Source organism: Mandrillus leucophaeus, unplaced genomic scaffold (genome assembly GCF_000951045.1).
Source record: "Mandrillus leucophaeus isolate KB7577 unplaced genomic scaffold, Mleu.le_1.0 Scaffold329, whole genome shotgun sequence".
Lineage (NCBI taxonomy): Eukaryota > Metazoa > Chordata > Mammalia > Primates > Cercopithecidae > Mandrillus > Mandrillus leucophaeus.
In genome coordinates, this window is record NW_012103465.1 from 1,638,277 (window position 1) to 1,661,519 (window position 23,243).

Sequence of the window (23,243 nt, forward strand, 5' to 3'; positions counted from 1 at the left end):
AAAAAAAAAAAAAAAAAAAAAAAATTGATATTTCCCAAATAAGAACAAATCATTCAAACACACACGCTACACATACACACACATTAGTCAATAAAGTTATTAAAGTCAGATTCTACTGAGGAGTATACTAGTCACGAGGCATGTGTTAGGCAAATGTGTTAACTTCCAAAACAGTTATTTAATACTTGGTCAATTACTAGTTGAATATATTAAATAATTCTGTAAGGATCTGATCTTAAAGAATCAAAGTTCTAAACTGGTTACATGAATACTTAGGATCCTGTCAATACTATTAACTGAATGCCAAAAGTAAAATCAGCAAGTATGGATATCTATATTGGCAGTGTCATCGGAATGTGCCTTCTGGTATTCATTGGGTCCTTGTCTCCTCAAGGCTACAAAGCTTCAATATAATTAAGTGTGGCATCCTTAAAAGAAACTATATACTATGTAGCTATAGAAAATAACATATTCCTCCATGCAAATAAGCCTCTTTTTGGAAAATTCCAGTTTTCTTGGACTAGTAACACCCTATTACCTTTGGTTCATCTCCATTTACCCACCTTCCTAAAAGAAAATTTTTAAAAATCAAAGATCTTCAGTAAATGCTGCCAAACAGATTTTTTAAATTTCATAATTTTTATCAAGAATTGTAAATTCTTTGATATATAATTAGAGTTGGTAACCAAGGACTTGACTTACAGGTTAGAATACTTTTTTGTACACACGTATTAGCAAGTATAAAAAGAAAAATAAAATTACTTCGAGGGCCAAAATTAAAATTATTCCTTTCTCCTGACAGAATACTTCCTTATTTTGTTTCTTCAAATTATTTCAACAATTCGTTTAGCCAAGTTCAAAAAGGATGTTGATATACAACAAGATATTTTTTTCTCTTTTTTTTTTTTTTCCTGAGATAGAGTCTCACTCTGTCACCCAGGCTGGAGTGCAATGGTGCAATCTCAGCTCACTGCAACCTCCACCTCCCGGGTTCAAGCGATTCTCATGCCTCAACCTCCAGAGTAGCTGGGATTACAAGCATGCACCACCACACCCAGCTAATATTTGTATTTTTAGTAAAGACAGGGCTTCACCACGTTTGCCAGGCTGGTCTCGAACTTCTGGCCTCAAGTGACCCACCCACCTCAGCCTCCCAAAGTGCTAGGATTATAGATGTGAGCCACCATGCCCTGCCCAAAGAAATTTTTAATATTAAAATTTATTACAGGAATGTGATACTGATTAGAACTAACTAGAAGAGTAACCTCAGTTAAACATATTTTCTAACTTCTATTAAAAATCACTTTCACTTTTTTACTACCATTCACCTTTATACATCTAAAAACTTGAGATACTGACATGAGCTGATTTTTGAAATTCATAATTGAGGATACTGAAAAGGTACCTTGAAGTATATTGTATAAATCCAAAGGATCATTTCAGTCACATCATATTATGAATGCCAAAAACTCACTTATATATTTCATAATTTTTAATGAAAGAAAAATACACAGAAAATCTTTCAAAAACATAAAAGCCATCTTAATAAAGATGTAAATGATACCATCTCACAGAACACTTTCAGTCTTTGTGCAGTCTATACTAAATTTGAAAAATTATACAGTATTTAATTCCAACTCTAACATCAGAAATATGACAGTTCACAATTCAAAATACTAAATTTAACACTTGTTTAGAAACTTTCATTATTTTCACGATTTTTTTTTCCTCACCCCTCCATCCACAGGGTAGATAACACAACATACAAGGCAGAGCAACGGACTGGCAATGTGAGTGTTAGCCCTGAGTCATCTTTGTCGGCTCTCTTTCCAAAGGTAAAAAGTAATGGGAATAAGAAGATAGGTGGGGAATAAAGGATTATAGCTGGAACCAGATTAACCATAAGTTGTTAACTTTAAAGGAGAGTGATGGATACATGGAAATTCACTTCATCATTTCATCAAACTGCTCTATGCTGTAATATGCTTAAATGCTTCCTAATCAAAAGAGTTACGAGGAAAAACACAAGAGAAGACTCATGGGTCACCAAAGTCTCTCACACCTCACGTATCTTTTCACACACACGACGGTGGTACAAAGAAGTGGAGATACTAAATCTTGCTTAATTTTTTACTTTTTTAATGGCAGAAATAACCAGGTACTCGTCTTCAACAGACTCTGGCCCACAGCTTGATAAAATGTGTGCACAGCTGACTCACTTCAGACATAAATGCCTGGGCATATTTGCAAGTATAATCATTGAACCGGCCTTTTAGGATAGAAACCTAGATTAAAAATAAATACTGTATATATAATTGTATAAGTTCAAACAGAGAAAGGTATTTTTTTGTTTTGCTTAAGGTTCCATAAAAATGTCTACTTCCTCAAATAACTTAAAACATATACACATTTATGTCATATTCATATTTTATTTTGTACCATTTTTTAAGTAATCCAACAGAGTACAATAGCCTCGAATACTGTGAAACTGTACATTTCACAATGGATGACAGGCACATAACGCTGAATATCTGACACCGAACTGAATATCTGACATCGAACTGAAATGGAAAATATGATTGTGACACTAGTACACAGAAAATCCCATTCTAAAAATATCAGTATGACAATCTATTTGTCAAAATAATAGAATTTAAGACAAATTTGTCTCCATTAGTAACTTTTATTTAAACAACCTCTCATTTATGTCTTTTTACATGTACAAAGTTTTACAAATAAATACAATTCATAAATCATTATTATAGATCACTAGATGATAGCTATGCTATATAAACAATGACATTCTGTTTCATATAAAACACTGAAGAGCATTTTTATCACAGAAGCCATCATATGCAAAGATTCTGTCCAATTTAAATTAGCCATAAGTAAACTAAGTGTATAACCAACCAAATTAGCAGTCTGGCTAACTCTAATTTCTATTTGCCTGTTATTGTGATATTTACTTTTAACACTTCATGTGTACATGATATTCAATTTTTTAAGTGTTTCCAAAGAGCCTCCAACTTGGAAGAAGGTAGGGTGGACTTCAAGAATTTAATTTTGAAAGTGTATCAATCTGCTTGATTCCTTAGTTTTGGTCAATACATCTCTCTCTCTCTCTCTCTATATATATATATATATCAGGGAAAAGCATATAAAAATGATAAAAGGAGGCAAAGAGAAAGGCAAAACGTGCTGTGTGAGGACAGATGTAAAAATTAGGACTCTTTAATATAAAAGGAAGGCCAGCAGCTATCAAAGTATCAATATTATAAATATACAAAGCCACATTTGAAGACATACCCAAAACTTCCTTCTTTCAGGTCTTTGTTCAAATGTTACCTTACCTGCAAGGTGCTCTTAATCACCCTATTTAAAATTACAACCTTCTCCACCCCCATCATTTACGTATCATTTACACTCTCTATCCCCCTGCTTCTCACATGTTTTTTCCACAGCATTGACAACTATCTATTATAATACATACTCATTTATTTTCTCTCTCCCTCATCCCCAATTGTTTGACTATGAGTTCCTTCAAGGGCAGAGGCCCTCGAAGAATGATCAGTTTTATTCATTCCTGTATCCTTCACAGCAGTTCACTTCTTAGCCCCTACTTTATGTGCCAATATTTGCACAAGAATTGAATGAAATAATTTTTAAAAAGTGAAATGAGCATGTATATTAAAACTTACAGAAATTGAAGAGCACTCCTTAAGTCTGAAAAAGAGGTTAAGATGGCTTCACAAATGGCACTAAATTCAGCAACTCATCATCTCGAGAGATGGTATACAATGAAAACACACTGATTAAAATGAGGGCTGGGTAGAATCATGAATGACAACTCTGTTTTTTGTTTTTTGTTTTTTTTTTAAAGTTTTTTAGGGTAAAATCTCTGTAGTAGACATAAAGGCAGATATTCATACCTTTGCATAGTACAACCCTAATTAAACTATCACAAATGCAAATATGGATCTCACTTCCATAGTAATTCCATTCTGATATTACCTGCCTTGATACTGATACTGGCATTCTGATACCGGCTGCCTTGGTGTAACCCTGGAACTCAAGTCCAGATCCTTTACTTTTGACATCCCAGCAGGCACAGGAAAGTTAGGCAGCAGAAGGAAAAACCCAAGAGGTTTAGGATATTCAAAGTAGTTCCCCAAAGCAAGGTTCCCATAATGCCCCACGTCTCTCCTATATTAAGGAATTCCTGCACCCTGTCACAACTAGAAAATAGAAATAAAGTATAGAATCCTAAAAGGCATTCCCCAACTTCTGAAAGTAAAATATTAGTCTTGTTGGATACTAAGAAAATCCAAACAGGTCTGGAATTATATCTGTATATAGGTAAGTGAGTCTAGCATTTCATATATAGAGAAATTTATACATAAACATACAGAATGAGGTGACAAAATGTCATTTGAAAAGAAGAAAAAGACCTGGATTAAGGTCAGCCCAATCTACTGCCAGCTACATGATCCTCTATTTGAAGAAATATTCAAAATTCATGAATTCAAGCCATTAAATTCATTTTGGAAAAAAAAAAAAGGAAGTAAATCCAATGGAAATAATAACAATAAAACTGCATTGCTTGAAAGGTCATTGTAAAATCAGAACTAGACAAAATTTTTAAACAGTTAAATGTGTTTTCTAAACTTTCATCAGAGATTCGAAATCAGCAATCTGAAGCTTAAACAACTATTCATTGTTTCTACTAGAAAAAGACACTGGGTCTCATGCTGAGTTCAAAAATCTTGACTATGGAGTCTTCTGCCCTCAGTAAGCTTACAAACAATTTAGAAAGATTAAGCATTTACAACTGAACAAACAAAAATCTAAATCACAATTTCCAATTAGCAGAGATAATAATAAATTACTAGAAATGAACCCATCAAGTTAGGGACCATTCAAATTTCAGAAGAGATTAATTTACGCAGGGTAGAAAACACATTCTAAGTAGAATAAAGGATGAGAACCAAGTTTTAGAGAAAAGAAATGACAAGGCAGGATTCAGGAGACCATATAGGATAATAATAGCAATTGCCATTTATTAAATACTTATGTGTCAGACACAGTGCTATTTTGATTATGTCATATACTATAATCTTTGAAACAATCTTTTCAGGTTGATTTTATTAATCCTATTTCACAGAATGCAAGTAATCTGCCTAACATTAAACTGCTAGTCAGTAGCAGAGCTAGAATTCACAACCAGGGCTGTTCATTTTGAATTTCATGTTCTTAACCAATACATAATACAGTTGTCCCTCCATAACCATGGGGAATTGGTTCCAGGACCCCCATCTAAAAAAAGGGTGCCCAACTCTCTTTTATAAAAAATAGCATAGTATTTGTGTATAGCCTGTACACAACCTCCTGTGTATACTTTAAATCATCTCTAGATTATAATTCCTAATACAATGTAAGTGCTATGTAAATAGTCGTTATACTATATTCACTTTTTTTTATTGTTGTGTTGTTATTTATTGTTGTCTTTTTTCAAGTGTTTCCCGACCTCAGCTGGTTGAATTCACAAATGCAGATCCCACAGACAACGAAATGTAGACTGGTCAGAAAAGGGGAAGTACGGAGAAGAGTCATGAAATGCTAGTTTGAAAATGGACATGAGACTGTAAGCTTCCTAACAGCAAAGACTGTGGTTGTTCTGTGGGACACTGTGAAAAAAAATATTTCTTAAACGACTCTGATGAAGAAGCAATGAGGAATCCTGAAAAGATTCTGACAGACGGAAACATAAAACTCTGAGCTATTTCTAAAAATTCAAAAAAAAACCTTCTTTTTAGAGGATTCTATTAATCCGAATTTAAAAGTTAAGTAAAAATGTATCTAGATTACAAATTCATAAGACATTAAGACCACATTCCAAATTTGAGTTTCCTTCTCTGTACATCCAACAAATATAGCAGTCTAGTATTTAGTTACTCTGGTAACTCAATCTCTATATTCAAATCTCAATTTAAGACTTGCAAGTATTTAGCACTTTCTATTCATTTGAATTACACTTTCAATATTTGTATTTTCCATTCTAATTTATGAGTCAGTATATATGCCGATACATCAGAAATACAGTTCAATCTAAAAGTATATTATTTAGATCTCTCTGCTAAAAACAATTTCATTAACAGAAAGCAAAATGAATGTAATGCATTACATTCTGACTCTCTCAATTCATCTGAAACAGCAGAATTAAATTTTTAAAAATGATAAAGAATAAAAATGAGGAACTTCTAGGCAAAAAATGCAAGAGCTAACTAATATTTCATCATACTTCTGTTTATTGCATCTCCCTTTTTATTGAAGGTGAGGTTAAATCCAAAGGGAACAGTTTTACAAGAAGGTTTATCTGTGGGGATTTACACCTTGTTAAAAGCAAATGACAAGTGGTTTTCCCCCACAGGAAACATACTCCTGTTTTATATAAATGTATCCTTTCAGATTTGTTACCACAAATGAGGCTGCAGAGAGCATCAGGTTACATTGGGAAGTTCAGTTGTCATATTCTTGGTTTCTCTTAAACGGACTGTTTCAAATAATTAACAGAGTTAGGGCTCAAATTGTTCATCTTTAGCACAATATCGAAACTAAATTCAAGCCTGAGCTCACTGATTTACTTCTAATTGTAAAACAGACACACACATACACACACACAGAGAGACAGAGAGGAGAGAGAGAGAAACAATTAGACAAAATCTTGGTAATTACAATTCCTGCCACAGTCCCATACTATTAAAAAGTAAACAACATAACCTTCCAAAAACTCAGCTTAAGAAAATAAAAAATCAGATAATAGCATAGTTGCTGGTATTGCGTCTGGTTGCTATGGAATAAAGGGCAGTTTGTTCATATATTCCTTCTGTTCGTTCACTGCTACTTAAGAGTGCTGCCACACTTTTAAAGCCCAGCTGAGCAAGTCTCAGCTTGTTCCACCTATATCAGCTGCCAGTATTTTACTTTTGTTCCACAAGAGAGTGACCTACAAGAACAAACATTTCCATTTTTAAAATTCATAATTAAATGAATTTTTACAAAAATTCTTAAAATAATTAAAAGCACCTTTACCCTCATCAAAAAAGTAAAGACACGCATACTAGGACTGAAAACTATTTACACTAATACACTGATTATGACATACACCATTAATTCCCAATAACAGGAAATACAAATAATAGGAATTAAATATGTAATATTTTTCTTCTTTAAAAAACCTAACAAGTATGGCATTTCTCCTTAACATAAAGCCTACTTATGGTTTGGAAAACATTTTTAAATTTTATTTCTACGTCATTCTAAAATAAAATAATCCACATACCAAAAATTATAGTTGGAAATAATTAAAACAATATTTATGCAAATTTTGAATGCAGATTTATAAAACTTGCTTTTTCTAGAAAAAATACAGAGCTCAAAATTATAGATAAATAGGTATTTTAAACACTAAAGGCAGTACATTTGAGTTGTCTGCCTTCAAAAAAAAGCTTTGTATTAGCCCTAAGAACATTTGTCAAGGAGTGTGGAGGCTGGAGTTCGACAGTCCTAATTCTGATGTTCTATGTCATTGTACAAGTCACTTACCCTCAGTTTTCTTACCTGTAAAATAAGTGGGGGGGAGGAAGGAGGGGGTTCAACTTGATAACCTCCCAAGTCCATTCCAACTAAAAAAATCTGACTCAAATAAAACATTCTAATTATGTCTCTACTGAAATCCTATATATTTGGGCCATCTGGAAATAAGTGTAACTCTAGTGAGAGACCTTTTCACCTCTCTAATCTGCTGTAGTCCCACGGCTGTCTCTTTTGGTCTGCTGTGCAGGGCCAGACACAGTAAAGGGACAGAGGAATATGGCAGTAAAATAAGTAGAGATAGGAAGAAAGGCTGAAGTTGGCCACTGAGAAAGAAAGATACTCATCATAGGGGATTTGAGGTTCCAGACACAAAAGCTTAGCTGCTATGCAAACAGGGTCAGTTTATAAAATACAGATCATTTCTTGAAAAAAAAAAAAGCAACAAACAAAACTCTCCTTTAAATGTGAAGAGACAGTGTTCTTCCAAATTAGAGCATTAAGTTATTGGGGAGTTACTCAAGCATAGAATATGTGGGTCAATATTATTATCCCCACACTGAAAATGGCTGATTTTTAAATTATATCCTATAACACAAATGTAGTAGTGGTCAAATTTAAAACTAAACAACTTAGAAACACTAGAATAAAAATGCCTGTGCTTTCACTGATACTAAACAGAATGTAAAATAATAAAAAGCCAAATAAAATTATACTTTGATTTTAAGTACAAGGTATCTAAAAGAAAGCACAGAAAAAGTTACTATAAATGTTGAAATTGATATTGCATTTAATGCATAAGGAAATCTATAAATATTTCTGAAATTAACATATACATTCTATAATCTTTTGTTTTGCAGGGTGCCATTTATGTTTTATTCACATATTGTTTGGCTCATTAAACTTTATACTGGTGTTTTCTTCATACACTGTATCTTCTATCCACTTTTGAAAAGTATAAAAATCTAACAGGCAGAATTACGTAATGAAGACATTTCCTAATGTCGGATAGAATTATATATAACCCTTTGAGAAAAGAAAGAGTAGTTTAGTTCTGAAATAAGATCATTTAATTAGTATATCACTTTGGTTATTTTTGTATCACTTTACTATTCAGTTTGTCTAGTTACCCTGTATAGAAACATTTTTAAAGACTGCCTCAAAATATATTAAGTCATACACAATTCCACTGAACCCTCTGGATCATAAGGAAGTTTAGCAATTAAAGTTATTATATAAACAAAAAATGCAAGCTTATTTAATGTACTGTATTTACCTCTTCATATCTTAATCATTGAATTAGGTTCAAACAAGGAAACATCAGCTTTTAAAAAGATTTAGGTATACATTTTGTGTTGTTTACTAAAATGCCATTAATCACTATTTGTTATACATACTAGTCTGCTCATTACAGAATAGTTTCATGTAATAATAATATTATTACATGAATAATGATTTTTTTTTTGGCTATAGATTTTAGCATTGTAAAATAAACTTCCTTCATACCAGTCTGGCCTCGGTCAAATAAAAAAACTCAGAAAAGTAACTTCCTCATTCTCTGAAGATACTAAATCACAAAATATTAAAACTGCTTTGAGTGATATCATAAACTATCAGTACATTAATTCTTGGATGTCTCTTCCTTTAGGTTCTATTACAAACAAAATGAGTAGCAAACTTTGAAGGAAATATTCCAGAAGAAGCGGAAGATAGTTCTCTTCCCTCATTAACTTACAAAATGACTCAACTGTTTACTCAAATCTACCCACAAACAAAGTTAAAAGAATGGTAGACAAAAGATAACCCCATTTCACCCTTGGAGAGTTAGTCTTCAACACAGGTTTCTTCAAATGTGGGCTACTGTCCCTGGACTTTCTCCCTTTCTTAATGATGGGTCAGGATTCAAGTAAAGGAGCCTTGAATTCAATTACTGAACAAAAGATATGACCGGAAACCAAGAACAAACTTCCTGATTTAGAAATGCTGTGCCTGTAGGGTGACTACAGTCAACAATAATTTATTGTACACTTTAAAATAACTAAAAGTATAATTAGAATGTGTGTAACACAAGGAAATGGTAAATGCTTAAGGTGATAGATACCCCATTTACCCTTATGTGACTACTATGCTTTGTATGTATGTATCAAAATATCTCATGTACCCCATAAATATATATCATTACCATGTACCCACAAAAATGAAAATAATAAATAAGAGAAATGCTGTGCTGAGAGAAAAAACATCAATCATTTTTAAATATTTTGTTTTAAACACAGCATTTTTTCAAGTATACATTGAATCTGTTCTTAGCGTAAGATTTAAATATTTTCAAAGCAACACAAAGTAAAGAATGATTCAAGGTTATTTCAATAAACAAACACCTCAAATTATACAGCTTTAGAGCAATAGAAGGTACTAATTTGTTAAATCCGTGTAATGGGCATATGGGAGCTTACCAGACTACTCCAATATAAGTTTTAAATGTCCCAAAATATAAAATGTTTTAGGAATACATACACTTACGGGACACAGTTTTTTTACTATATACTGACTTTACAAATGTAGGCTGCTTTAGATATCAGATAAACTAATCAGATATCTCAACTGGATATACTAATTTTATGTATTTTATATATTAATATATTACCTTGTAATAATAAAATAAGTACAAGAAAACTCTGATGCAACATCTCAATTTAATTTCTATATACAATGTCTAGAAATAGCCAAACCTTATACAATACTAGTCAAAGATCCCAGCACCTTGTTAGAATAATTTCCAACAAACAAACAAACAAAACACAAATGTGGCGCTCAAAAAGAGGCTAGGTACAATCTTTTTCCTCGGGTCCTCCCATTAGGTAAAAATCACAGTAAAGATTTTAAAAAGAAATTGTTCATTCAAAAAATTATTTCATCATTCATATTGTGATTTTTCCATCTTACCTTAATTTATCTTTATTTACAAATTCTCTACTAATTTCATTCAACTCCACTTTTCAGTATCTCTTCCTACCCTTTTTTATCTTTCTTGATTCCCAAATATCGTATGTCCTTTTTGTAACACTCTACAATTCGAAACCTTAAAAAATATGTCCACATAGCTGAGAATATCCAGTTTTGTATCTAATAACCCATTTCCCTCATTACTTTATGCTCCTTAACACTCAATGGAAATCTAAGTCATTTCAGGATTCCTAAATTAACCAAAATAATACTGCACTAAATATACATTGATATAAATCCTTTAATTCCTCATTCAAAATTAAAGCTAAAGGACAAAATAAAAAACCAAAAGCTTAGAGACTAATTTATCCAATTATCTTAGGTCTCTGCTAGAATGTTTTTGAATCAAATATTAGAAATGTCATCAGTCATGACAGCGATATTATTATTAGATACGCAGAATATGGTGAACTGGGATTCATATTTAGTCCCTGAAATGATACTTCTTTTTCTCTACATTGTACTAGTCACTGTTCATACTCCAGTTTTTCAAATTATATGATCCTGCTCTTCATTTTCTACCCCATTCCTTCAGATTAAGGTGCTGTTCTGGGCATGGGGTGCCATCTATTGGCATTCTTTCTAAGGTTTATAATCCAAAAGGTAAATTGGGACTTCCAAAGCTCCCAGATAATGTACATTTAGGAAATTCCAGGCAGCAATGAAAATTAACAAAAACACATTTTAATAGAGAGGCTTACATTATTCAATAAAGAAGTCTTTACCTTAAAGTTTATCACAGGCAATAGGACTGGAAGTGAGTGCTGCATCAGGATCACTACAATTACCTCCTCTCACAAATTAGTCTGATCTGGATCTCCAGTCCATGGTCATTTGCATTTCTATCAATCCCCAAAAATGCTCAAGCAAACCTAACCCAATCAAAATATTAAAATAAATCTCTTTCCAAGTTCCAAGATAAAAGAATCCCACCTTACTTCCAAGACATATAGCACTCAAATCTTTGCTGAAATATAAACCTGCAACTATTATACAGCTCTACTCATTCAATATTATTCAAAAGGTTTTACATTTCAAAACTCAGCAGACTTCTAAAAATAAGGAGATCAAATGTTGATCCAACAGCACAATATCTTAACCTTCTATAATTGGAATGAATTACAATTTTTGTCTTTAACTACAATTTAATTCAATTTCAACATTCATGGTCTTTATTAACTAAAAGTAGCCTCTAAAAATCATCATATAATGTGAGACACTATTAAAAATTGCTCACAAAACCACACGAAGGTCATTCAAAGAATTTCATTAAACAGTTCCCCTAATTTTCTTTGCCTCAAGAAAATAGCGCTGAGGTGGAAATACTAAATGTTCCTAATGATCCTCCAAGAGATGGATAATGCAAACATCAGTGCACAAAAACAATACAGATAGTTCTACAACACCAAGCAAAATGTAAACTAAAATGACTTTCTAAATATCTACATACACACACACAAAACACATTATCTAAGTTAAACTCCATTTTTCTTAATATATCTACTATACTCTAATTGAAAAGCAATTTTTTTTTAGCAAAGTTTTGTTTTGTTTTGTTTGAGACAGAGTTTCCCTCTGTTGCCCAGGTTCTGGGTTCACTACAGCCTCCACCTTGAGGGCTAAAGCAATCCACCCACCTCAGTCCAGAGGGGGTGGTACTACAGGCAGGCACCTTTGCACCTCGCTAATTTTTTAATTTTTTGTAGAAACAGGGTCTCACTATGTTGCCCACACTAGTCTTGAACTCCTGAGCTCAAGGGATTCTCCCACCTTGGCCTCCCAACGTGCTGGGATTATAAGTGTGAGCTAAACAAAGTATTTTAAAATGCTCTTAAGACATATGCAACATAATTATTTTATAAAACAAAGAATCTAAATTTATGAGTTTGCATGTTATGTACTGATTTTTCATGTTGGGTTTTCAACATGGCACATCAAAATACATATTGTACTTTTAAAGTTGTAAAGGTGAATTTCACATTACTCATATAATAGCTTTTGATGTTTTTTATTAATGACCCTTAAACTGACACTTCATCAAAATTCATCTCTGAGACTGTCATCAGATATAATCAGATGCCAATAAGCAAATGCCTGATGTGATAGGTTTTGCTCTTTGGTTATTTAAAATAGTATAAATAGTATCAGGGGAAAACTAAATTCTAATGCAAAAATATATATCCACAAAACCATTTATCCAAAGCAAAACATAAAAAGGTAGATTTAAGGAATCACTGCTGTTATCTTGTTTATGAACTAGATTTTCTCATGTGTTTTTTTTTTTAATTCCTACCTTTCTAAAATTTGTACATGACTAAATCAAAATTCTGGTTCCTTAAAAAAGAAAGATATTATTTTACATCTACTAATGTACTAATGGATAGATATATACAGATATATTGAGTCTTTAGAAAAAAGGAATCACTAACAAAATTAAACAGAATGCCCATCTTCACAAAAAGAGTTGTACTCTGCACACTATTTCAACAGATAAGAAATCTGGAAGAAATACTGGATCACCTAAGTCTTCTGTCTCCCAACTCCCCATGCCCCCTAAGTCCCATCTCAAGCCCCCACACCCACCAGAACTTAATGGTCCAGGAAAATTAACTGGGGAAAATATGTAATGCATTGATGTCTAACAATAGAAATAGGATATGATTTCTAAATGTATCTGCTTTTCCTGCCCTTTTACAGCAACCTCCCCCATTCCTCCACAACTAAAACATGGAAGTCACTTAACTGACAAGCAAAGAATCTCTAAAATGGTTTTGCACATTAAACTATGCTGACTGAGACGGAAGGGGATGAGATATATTTTAAAGATGAAAGTTATACTGAAGTACATAAATGCTATTAGGCATGCAAATCTGAATGTAGTCCAGAAAATTGAATATGTTATATTAATCAGTAAAAAAGCATGCAAAAATAAATTTTTTAAAGCAACAACAATTACAATCTAAGCTTTAATATACTCCCCTATTAGGCTGGTAAAAGAGTTGAGATACAGCAGAATATATGACTTATCTTGAATAAATGTAAAAATGCTTCCTCTCCTAGCCTGCTATGTTCTAAAATCTTGGTAAGTCTACAAACCAAAGTAGTATTAAAGTAAAAATGTATTTAAATTTAAGAAAATGTATACTTCTTAAAGGACTATTTTTCTCTACCAAAGTTTAATTAAAAGAATGCTTATCCAAATATAAACAATATTAAGAGAAAGTAAAGCAGTAAATTATTACCGATGGAAAAATATGAGACTAGTGTGGAGGATGGCAATGCTTTCCAGACCAGGGACACCAAAGTAGTCCAAAGGCTCTCAGAGCTTGTCTAGGCCTTGACAGGATTTTTAGCACTTCTTAAAAACCCGTTGAATAGCTTCAATAATTGGGGAAGAAACGTCTTAAAAATGAGATCAACAGAAACCTAAATTAATTTTTATTCTGATAAGAGAGTGAGCATGCGCTCGCTCGCTCTCGCACTCTCTCTCGCTCTCTCTCTCTCTGTTAAATTGCCTATCCACATACTTGGGAAATTATGTCCTGTTTTAAATATCTCATTGGTGAGCAACAGACAGGAGGAGCCCCAAATGTCAGACACTTGTCTGGCACACATACATAGAGAAGCTGGCTCCGGCAGGAACTCAAGCTGTGAGACTCAGCTAATTCCTACGTGGGTGAGAAAATGAGGGCACTTGGCCACCGCTCTCTACAGAAGCCATTGAAATGGTGGAACCTTCTGAGATTTTGCTATAGGTATGGCCATTATGCTAGTACCAGGCTGTGGGTTTTCTTTCTTTCTTGTTCTTATCAGAAGAAACAATAAGCAAACAACTTGCTAGCCTTTGAGAACATGAGCAAGGGAAATGCCAATTCCTGGCTCCATGTCATTGGCATGTTTCCCTTTTCCCAGTGTCAATCTTGCTACAGAATCATAGACTGGAAAGGGCTTTAAAGATCCCACAGCCCTATTGTTTCATTTTACAGATGGAGAAGCTGAGGCCTATTAAGTGACTACACTAAGGCTTTACAGTTAGAAATAGAGTGAGAACCTTTATTTTCTTTTTAACCTCCTTTGGCTAGCATTTTTGAAGTCCTTTATATCTTGGCCTGGTCACTCGTCCTTTCTCCTTTTATCATCTTTCATTTTATCTGTCTCCTCTTACCAACTAACACACTATTATTTTGAGGACAGCTGCCTCACTCTCAACTCCTATTACCCAATACCTCATTTTTGCCTAAACAGGAATTACCAAGAACCTCCAGAAATCTAGACCAAGCACTGTAAAGCAAAGGCAAGCAGTAGTAGCTGGGTATTACTGCTTCTAATATAAGTGAGAAAGAAGAATCCAGGAATTAAAAGTCAGCAATGGCAGGCATCTGTGATTGTGCAAACACAATATTTATGGACTAGAGATTTAACCCTAAAGTACTTAGCCAGAGGCCAGCACATAGCCAGGATTAAGAAGGGAGCCTTATGAATCAAAACCACACTCAGATTACACAGTTAGTGGAACAAGGTTATATATTTGTCCGAGAGGACAGTCAGATAAGTAGAAATTGTAAGACAATAACAGACTATTGGAAATGGTAAGAGTAACCATACAGTCACGCACCACATAATGTTTCTGTCGACAGCAAACCACATCCCACAACATAATGGAGCTCAAAAATTCCTCTAGCTCAGTGGCATCATAACCAACTAAACACCTTAACACAATGCATTACCTTTTCTATGTTTAGATATGTTCAGATACACAAATACTCCAGTAACATGCTATGCAGGTTTATAGACAAGAATAATATGCTATACTATACAGCGTAGGCATGTAGCAGGATATACGATCTAGGTTTATGTTAGGTACACTCTATGATGTTCACACAATGATAAAATCACCTAACTACGTAATTCCCAGAACATATCCACATCATTAAGCAATGTATGACTGCATAACCTGACCATCCAAATCACATTTCCTAACGTTTTCCCAAAAGTTCCTTTTAAATGTGTGTCAAATTTACTGGCAAAAGGAAGCTGAGGAGGTGGCTAAGCTAAGAGTCAGTCTAATTGATACGTTGGGGCTAATTATCTACAAAAATAATGCAAAAGGGGTCACATAACTAAACACTTAACGGGAGTGGGGAGAATGGTGAAATGAGTGACACAGACAAACATCTGTACAATATACAATGCTTTGGCAAAAAAGAAAAGACATATAGTATCAGGTAAATTTTCAACTGAAATATATAAATCAAATTTCCAGTTTGAGAAAGATTAGAACTATTTATAGATCACTCTAAAATGAGAAAACTATTTCATTTCAATGAAAATACTCAGGAAAAATATAGAAATAAAGGAAATTACTGAATAGCAACTTTAACAATTAAGCAGCCAACTTGAAAATGTTACTTAAACATCTTTAATATCCAATGAAAGGCAGCCACAGGTGACATATTTCCTCTATGATTTCATATTATATATTACACTAAACAATGTTCCAAGGTTACTTTACAACTGAAGATTGGGATTGACAAATTATGCCAAAATTATTTATTGCTGTAGGTACACAAGTAGTGACCTCACACATTTTTCTACCCTTAGTAAAGTAACAATACTAAGCAATGTATTATAAAAATGTAGAATAATTCCTTGATAAACTCATCTTTACACAACTGACTAGACTATTTATCATTATTAAACATTACTGACTGCATTCGGTATAAAGTTTATAAACAGGGCTCAGACTGTTTTAAAATAATTCGTGTCTAACATGAAAATAAAAATATAAGTGGGACAATGAACTGAACAATGACAGTATAACAGATAATGAAATATTACATCATTAGATCTTAACCTAAAATCCTTTGACCAGGAGAGTTATGCAAACCTAGCAAAAGCAACCCATTATAAGGCTGCAGAATAAAACTAAAACATAACTTTGGGCTAGCATTCTATTAATTCAGTGTGATAAGACTGGTTATCAAATGATAATCCAAGCCTGTGATTGGCAGCTTGTCTGTGCTTTATTTTTTAAAGTGGAGGAAAAGGAATAATTATTATTTAATGAGTATAGATTGGTAAGCAAAGTCTTTCAAAACTTTTTGGGCTCATTAAAAAAGGAATGGTCAAAGGATTCTTAGGTAGCAAAAAGATTAGAATAGGTATTTTCTCAGCCTTCCCTAATAATAAAGCCAACACGTATTGAACACATATTGTGTCAAATACTGAGCAAAGTACATTACATAAATTATCTCCTTTAATCCTCACAAAACCCCATAAGGCAGGCAAGATTGATCCTATTTTTCAAATGAGAAAACTGAGGTTAAGTGAAGGTAATAACTTGTCCAAAGTCACACAGCCAATGAGATTATCTGAAATCTGACTCCAAAGCCTGTTCTTCACCAGTGTACTTATTCTATCCATCTATTTAAAGAACAAAACCTATTTATATCTATTTATTGATACTCTAAATATATTTCAATTTTTAACTGATTTGTTTTCACTAAGAACACTCTGCATTTGATATGAAATAAAAACTACAAAAATAAAGATTTTTTAAGCAATATAACTTGTCATAAAATACACTTTCAAAAATCTAGCCTGCAACACAAGACCTTGTCTCTACAAAAAAAAAAAAAAAATTGAAATGTTTTAAATTTTAAAATGATGGCAATAGCCTGTAGTCCTAGCTACTCAGGAGGCTGAAGCAGGAGGACCACTTGAGCACAGGAGATCTAGGCTGCAGTGAGCTATGACTATGCCACTGCACTCCAGCCTGAGTGACAGAGCAAGACCCTGTTTCAAAAAAGGAAAAATCTTACTGGCAAAAACTAACTGGTAAACTGTAGGACTATATTTTTAAACAAAAATACCTAACCTATTTTAGCAAGACCAGTATTTAAACATAATGTTACTTTATTAAATGTTTTGGATTCTTTGAGGCAGTCCAACACACATGAACTACTATGCCTTGTAAGGTTACTTTATAAAAATATCGCAATTAATTATAGTAAAATGTGTAATAGTACAGATAAATCCATTATCAAGATTTAAAAGTTTATATGCTGTTACTATGTCTTTCTAAGCTTACTTAAGGAAGATATTACTGTTTCAGTATGTCTTTTAGAGTATATATATTGCTGTGAAAAGAGAATCGATGATACAAGAAGCAGCCCAAGATTGGACTCAGTAGTTCTCCTGAAAATCTCTCACTGAACAAATAAAATACAAAAAGTAATATAAGATCACTCCCAGTTTAAAAGTATATGGCACACAGTAAGGCAGAGAATCTAAAAGTTTTCAGATAAAGAGCCAAATTAAACAATCAAACCAGCCTATTCTAACAGCGTGAAGTAGGGATTGCATTCGTTTCTGTTTTTGGTTTTTTAAGACAAGGTCTTGATCTGTCACCCAGGCTGAAGTGCAGTAGGATGATCACAGCCCACTGTAACCTTAAACTCCTGGGCTAAACAACTCTCTCACCTCAGCCTCCTGAGTAGCTTGGACTACAGGCACACACCACCAAGCCTGGCTAATTTTATTTTTCTTTTTTTTGTAGAAATGAAATCTTGCGGCCTTGTTGCCCAGGCTGCTCTTGAACTCATAGCCTCAGGTGATCCTTCCGCCTCAGCCCCAAAGTTCTGGGATTCTAAACGTGAACCAATACACCCAGCCAGAGTTATCTAGATAATGTTAATACTATTTTATTATGAATTAGCCTGATAATCACTATTGCCATTTATTTTTCCAGTGCCATTTATTTTTTCAGTGCAGTTTTTTAAAGATTATACAATAAAAAGTATATCACTAATTATGCCATGTAAAAGTGTTATAAGAATGTACAATTACTGATATATGCTAACCATATGAAATTTAACAAGTATAAAGTCACATATCACCAAATAGTATGATTCTCAGGGTAACCTAAGTTTTGAAATAAAGATTAAAATATCTACATAAGATAATCAACATTATGCCCATAGGACTAATGCTGACATTCAGACAGTGCCAAAGATACCAATCTTTATATTGTTATATGTTGCGGTAATATGTATTAGTACACGAAGGTAGGTTTTGATGTAAAAGTGCCAATTAAGATCGTATGTTAAACTCCATAAAAATAAGCCTATTATATGCTTCAATGCATATATAATTAAAAAATTTTTCTTTAAATAAAAGTTCTAGTGAGTTCACATTCTTAGTGATAATAATCTCATGTTGCAAACAGCACAGCACCCTCTGGTGCATCTGTTATAAGAAATATAAAATTCCCACAGAAAAGGACAGAATTATACAGTAACGTGAACCTTAGAAATCAATAGGTTGATAGTTTTTTATTTACTGCAGTACATATTTTTGAACATTAATACTTAAAAATATTATCATTTTAAAAAATCACTATAAACATTATAGCAGTAAATGAAGTCAGGAAAACGCTTAGTTCGAAAATATTTAACCAACAAAAACAATACCTATTTCCAACGTATAAAAAACGCTGTCAAAAAATTATTTCAGTGAAGGACGACAAAAGTTAACTTGTCATGTTAACCAAATTTCACTTTATTCAAATCGGCCCTGGGGTTTGACTTGGGTGTGTAAAATGTTCCTGTGTACTTTTTCTGGATTCAAAGGGAATTTACCATTATTTATAAGAATTGATAAGTGTTTTGTGAAAGAATCTGCAAGTTCTACAACTTAAAAATAGAATAATATTCAGAAATAAAAGTTACGTTAAATTATGAATCTTTAGTAGTTCAAAACTTATACTTTATTTAAAAAAAAACTTTTCCTAGGAAAATAATTAACTCTTAAAGTAGATTTTACTAACAACAAAAGCAAAGGATGCCACCTGCTTTAGACAGCCCTTTTGTCAACCACTGGAAGTCCCAATACAATGCAGTAAAAAATGAAAGTGACACCTGTTTAAAGCAGCCATCTGTCCCTAACAAGCTAGATTCAATCAAATCCACTTAATCTTGGATTTCCAAAATATGGGAACACTATGTAACTGAATAGAGAGGAATTTAAAACATACTTTGTGATGGCCACTGGGAATATATACCAAAAAGTTAAAGGCAAATTATTCAGTTATGAAAACTGTTTTTAAAGTAATTAAGCTCAAATAGAGGATTTTTAGCCAATGGTTCAGCATAAAAACAAAATAATCAGGAGCCGCTCCAAAATGTTAAAGTTTACTTCTTCCCTATTCTCATTTCTTGTAACACATTCTCACTATGAATACTAAGAACAAAGTAACATTCCTATTAGTGTTCTGAAAAAGTGTGTTTGTGTGTGTGTGTGTAACTCTTGCCACATATCTTCTGCTATGCCCACCCATTTAAACACAAACACACACACAAATATACCCACACTTTAAAATCTGAAAACCAAAAATCATTATATTCTACCTGCTAATTTCTTCAGCTGGAGAATACCAACACAATATCAACTTTCTCAAGAAATGAAAAACGTTATCAAAAAGTAACATATATTATCATTTAAACGATGCATAAAATCCAACTTGCTTTTAAGATTCATTCATTTTTTAATCGCTATTTTTAACGGTAAAAAAATTACCATAATAAATTTGTTTAGGGTAAAATACACTGTTTCGGGTTAAAGCATATTAAGCTTATAAACTATAACCTTTTATTTGAGTACCAGAGTACAGGACTATGTGAGTACTGGAGGAATAATACAGAAAAACTAAGCACCACTACAACATTTAATGAAAACATTGTGAAACGATGCAAAATTTCTAGAAATTCATTAGTTTGCCAAATATGTGTATACGTATGATGCCTACACCATTTAATATAATTCACAGGCAAAACAAACCAAAAACACTGAGGCATTATGGCATACATTGAATCACAGATATTTAACTATTCAAAACAAGTTACAAGTGACTTCTGCTAAAATAGTTTTAGTTTCAAAGAATGATCACTTTTACAAATTTCTATTAGTATAAAAACTAAAAACACAAGAAAGTATCAATATGTAATATAGTCCCTTCTAGGAAAAATATTAAGAAAGAATAAAGTAAAAGCTAAGTATCTACTCTTGGGTTTAATTTTTAAATTTACCATTTCTTAGTGTTTCTGATTATTTAAGCAATTCCACAGCAGCTCTAATAGCAATTTTATTCCACATATATGCTTCAAAAAATGGAAAAGTAATGAAATTCAATTTAAGTTCTGCTCTCAAATCAACTTGTGAATGAAAATCTAAATCACAGAAAACTTGAGCTATACATGAGTGAAATGCCTCAAAAAAGTTCTCAGACACTGCAAATATTAAATTGTAACATTCCAGCATATAATTTACTTAACTGAAAACCTATTATGTAAATGGCATAAGGTCTGAAACTGTCCCAAGACAGCAAAACTCCTATTAACTTCAGAGAGTTTATAGGACCCAGGAGCTTCATCATCCAAAAGTGTTCAGGCATTTGACACTCAATCTGAACAAAAAAAAGTACAAGTTAGTATTAGAGATTTGCATGGAACCCAGTTTGGGGAGGGGAGGAATAATTATAAAGAATTCTGAGTACTCTGAGAAAGACTTCTTTCAGAACAAAATATCATCTTCATTTAAAATAGCAATCGCAAGGAAATGAATTGAAAAAGTTTTTTAAAATCCCAACTCTTAGTTTACAAAATATTAGCCTTAATAGCATTATAATTACCTACCCTGCTCATTGACAATCTCAAGAATAATTAGTACTGTCACATTATTCACAAGCTGCTGTCAGTTAAATCAATATATGTTTGCTGTTAGAAGACTATTTGAATAAGCATTTTAAAACTGTAAATTAAAAACTTCAATATGTGCAACTAAAATAGTACGTTGTATTTGTTTTAGCACACATTCATTTTCAAAACTCTTTATTGATAAATCTATTAACTAAAAGTTAAGCTGAAAAAAATGAACAAATTTAGGGGATCTGTAAAACTGGGTTAACGCTAACCAAGAACCTACTACATAAGGACTAATAAGTATTCAAATCTACAGAGAAATATAATTTTTAAAAGAAATACTTAAAAAGGAAAAAGTTCTCTCTCCTGAGCAGGTTCAAGTCACTGTCCAAAGAAAATCAAAAAGTAAATAAAAAGAATATGTTAAGTACAAACATGCCTAGATCTTAACCACAAAGAAAGTGAAATATACACACGTTTCAAGTTGAGAAGCTTCATACATTCTTTATGAACTTGACTTCAATTTCAACTCTCAAAGGAAAATGAACAGAGTAGATTAAAAAAAAAAACTCTTAAAGTACCATAACTGTCACAAATAACATTGTGAACTGAGTTCTCACAAAGCTTCCTTGTGTCCCTTCCCTGTTCATCACAAAGTCTCATAACCACAATGAAAATAGTTAACACTCTACTGCGGAGAAAGAGGATCATCAAAGTGAAACGGAACCTCACTACTACCCCTCCCACCTCCACATGAAGGATAAAGCACTGTCAATAACTACTAACCCAAGTATCACAGATGCCGTGCATCCGGTTTAAATCACAAGCACACACACACACACACACCCCCCAAAGAAGAGAGAGGAGACAGACTTTAAAAAAGAAAAACCTCTTTCCCAGTACAGCAAAGAGAGCCCAACGAAGAGGCCCCAGGTTTCCGTGTGTGTGCAAGGGGTGTGGGGGGGTGGGGGAGTAGAAAGAGGGGGAGGGAAGAGTGCTGAATGGATATTAAGACTGTTTGCCGCACAAAGAAAACACAGTTTTAAAAAGAAAAAGGAAAACCGTGAAGCTGATGATGGTGAAAGAAGAGCAGCCCATTCAGCACCAAGCAAAGAGGGGCAAAAATGAAGGGAATAGGCGGTGGGAAAAGTTCACCAATGTACGAGGATAAAAATAACAAAACCCATAACAAGGCCCCACAAGTGAACAACAACAACAACAAAACACCACCTCTTGGGTCCCCCCCTGCACACTGTTGTCTATTTCGGCTTTGAAAGCAGCAGGAAACAAGCAGCGTTAGAAAAGAAGAAAATTAAAGAAAGAACAAATTCTTATCTCTTCACCTGACCCTTCTTCTCATACCAGACCTAAGGGAAAGATCCGGCATCCGCATCGGAAAACTGTGGCTCCCTCTCCCGCTCGGCTCGCAGCCCCCCAATCTCCCGCTCCATCCCTGAAGTGCGGCCGGCGCAGGGCCGGGGCCGGCGGGCAGCGCGGCGCCCACACCCCCGACCCAGCCGCGGCGCGCAGGGTCCATTGTAAACAAGCCCGGGGAACAGAGCCCCTCCGCGGCGGCGCCGCAGCGGCAGCCCCCGTGTCAGGAGTGAGACCCCTGCACAGCCACACTCGGCTCGCACACACGAACACACACACGCACGGACACACGCGTTCACACGCAGCCACACGCTCCCACACACATGTAGAGACCGAAGAATATTCACCTTGGCTGTGGATTATTGTGGTGTTGTTGGTGGGTGATGGAGATGGTGGTGGTGGGGAGGAGGAGGAGGAAGAGGAGGAGGAGGAGGAGAGGAGTAGTTGTTGTTGATGGGTAACAGTCGCCAGGACTACGGTGACTATGGCGCTTGATTCACAAGGCAACGGTTGCTATAACTCACAAAAGAGAGAGAGAGAGGGAGAGAGAGAGCGAGAGGGAGAGGGAGACACTCG

At 33.8% G+C, this 23,243-nt stretch overlaps 1 protein-coding gene across 3 annotated transcripts in view; it reads right to left on the reverse strand.

Annotated features, from left to right (window-relative positions):
- RFX3 (regulatory factor X, 3 (influences HLA class II expression)) overlaps positions 1–23,243 on the reverse strand; it is a 309,220-nt gene extending 285,977 nt beyond the window's left edge. For 2 of the 3 annotated variants that reach the window (XM_011988353.1, XM_011988354.1), the window contains exon 1: positions 23,015–23,243. The gene's annotated coding sequence lies outside the window, so the exon portion shown is untranslated. Of the gene's footprint in view, positions 1–22,660; positions 22,759–23,014 lie in introns of those variants that run through there. The other variant, XM_011988356.1, reaches the window with a different exon arrangement.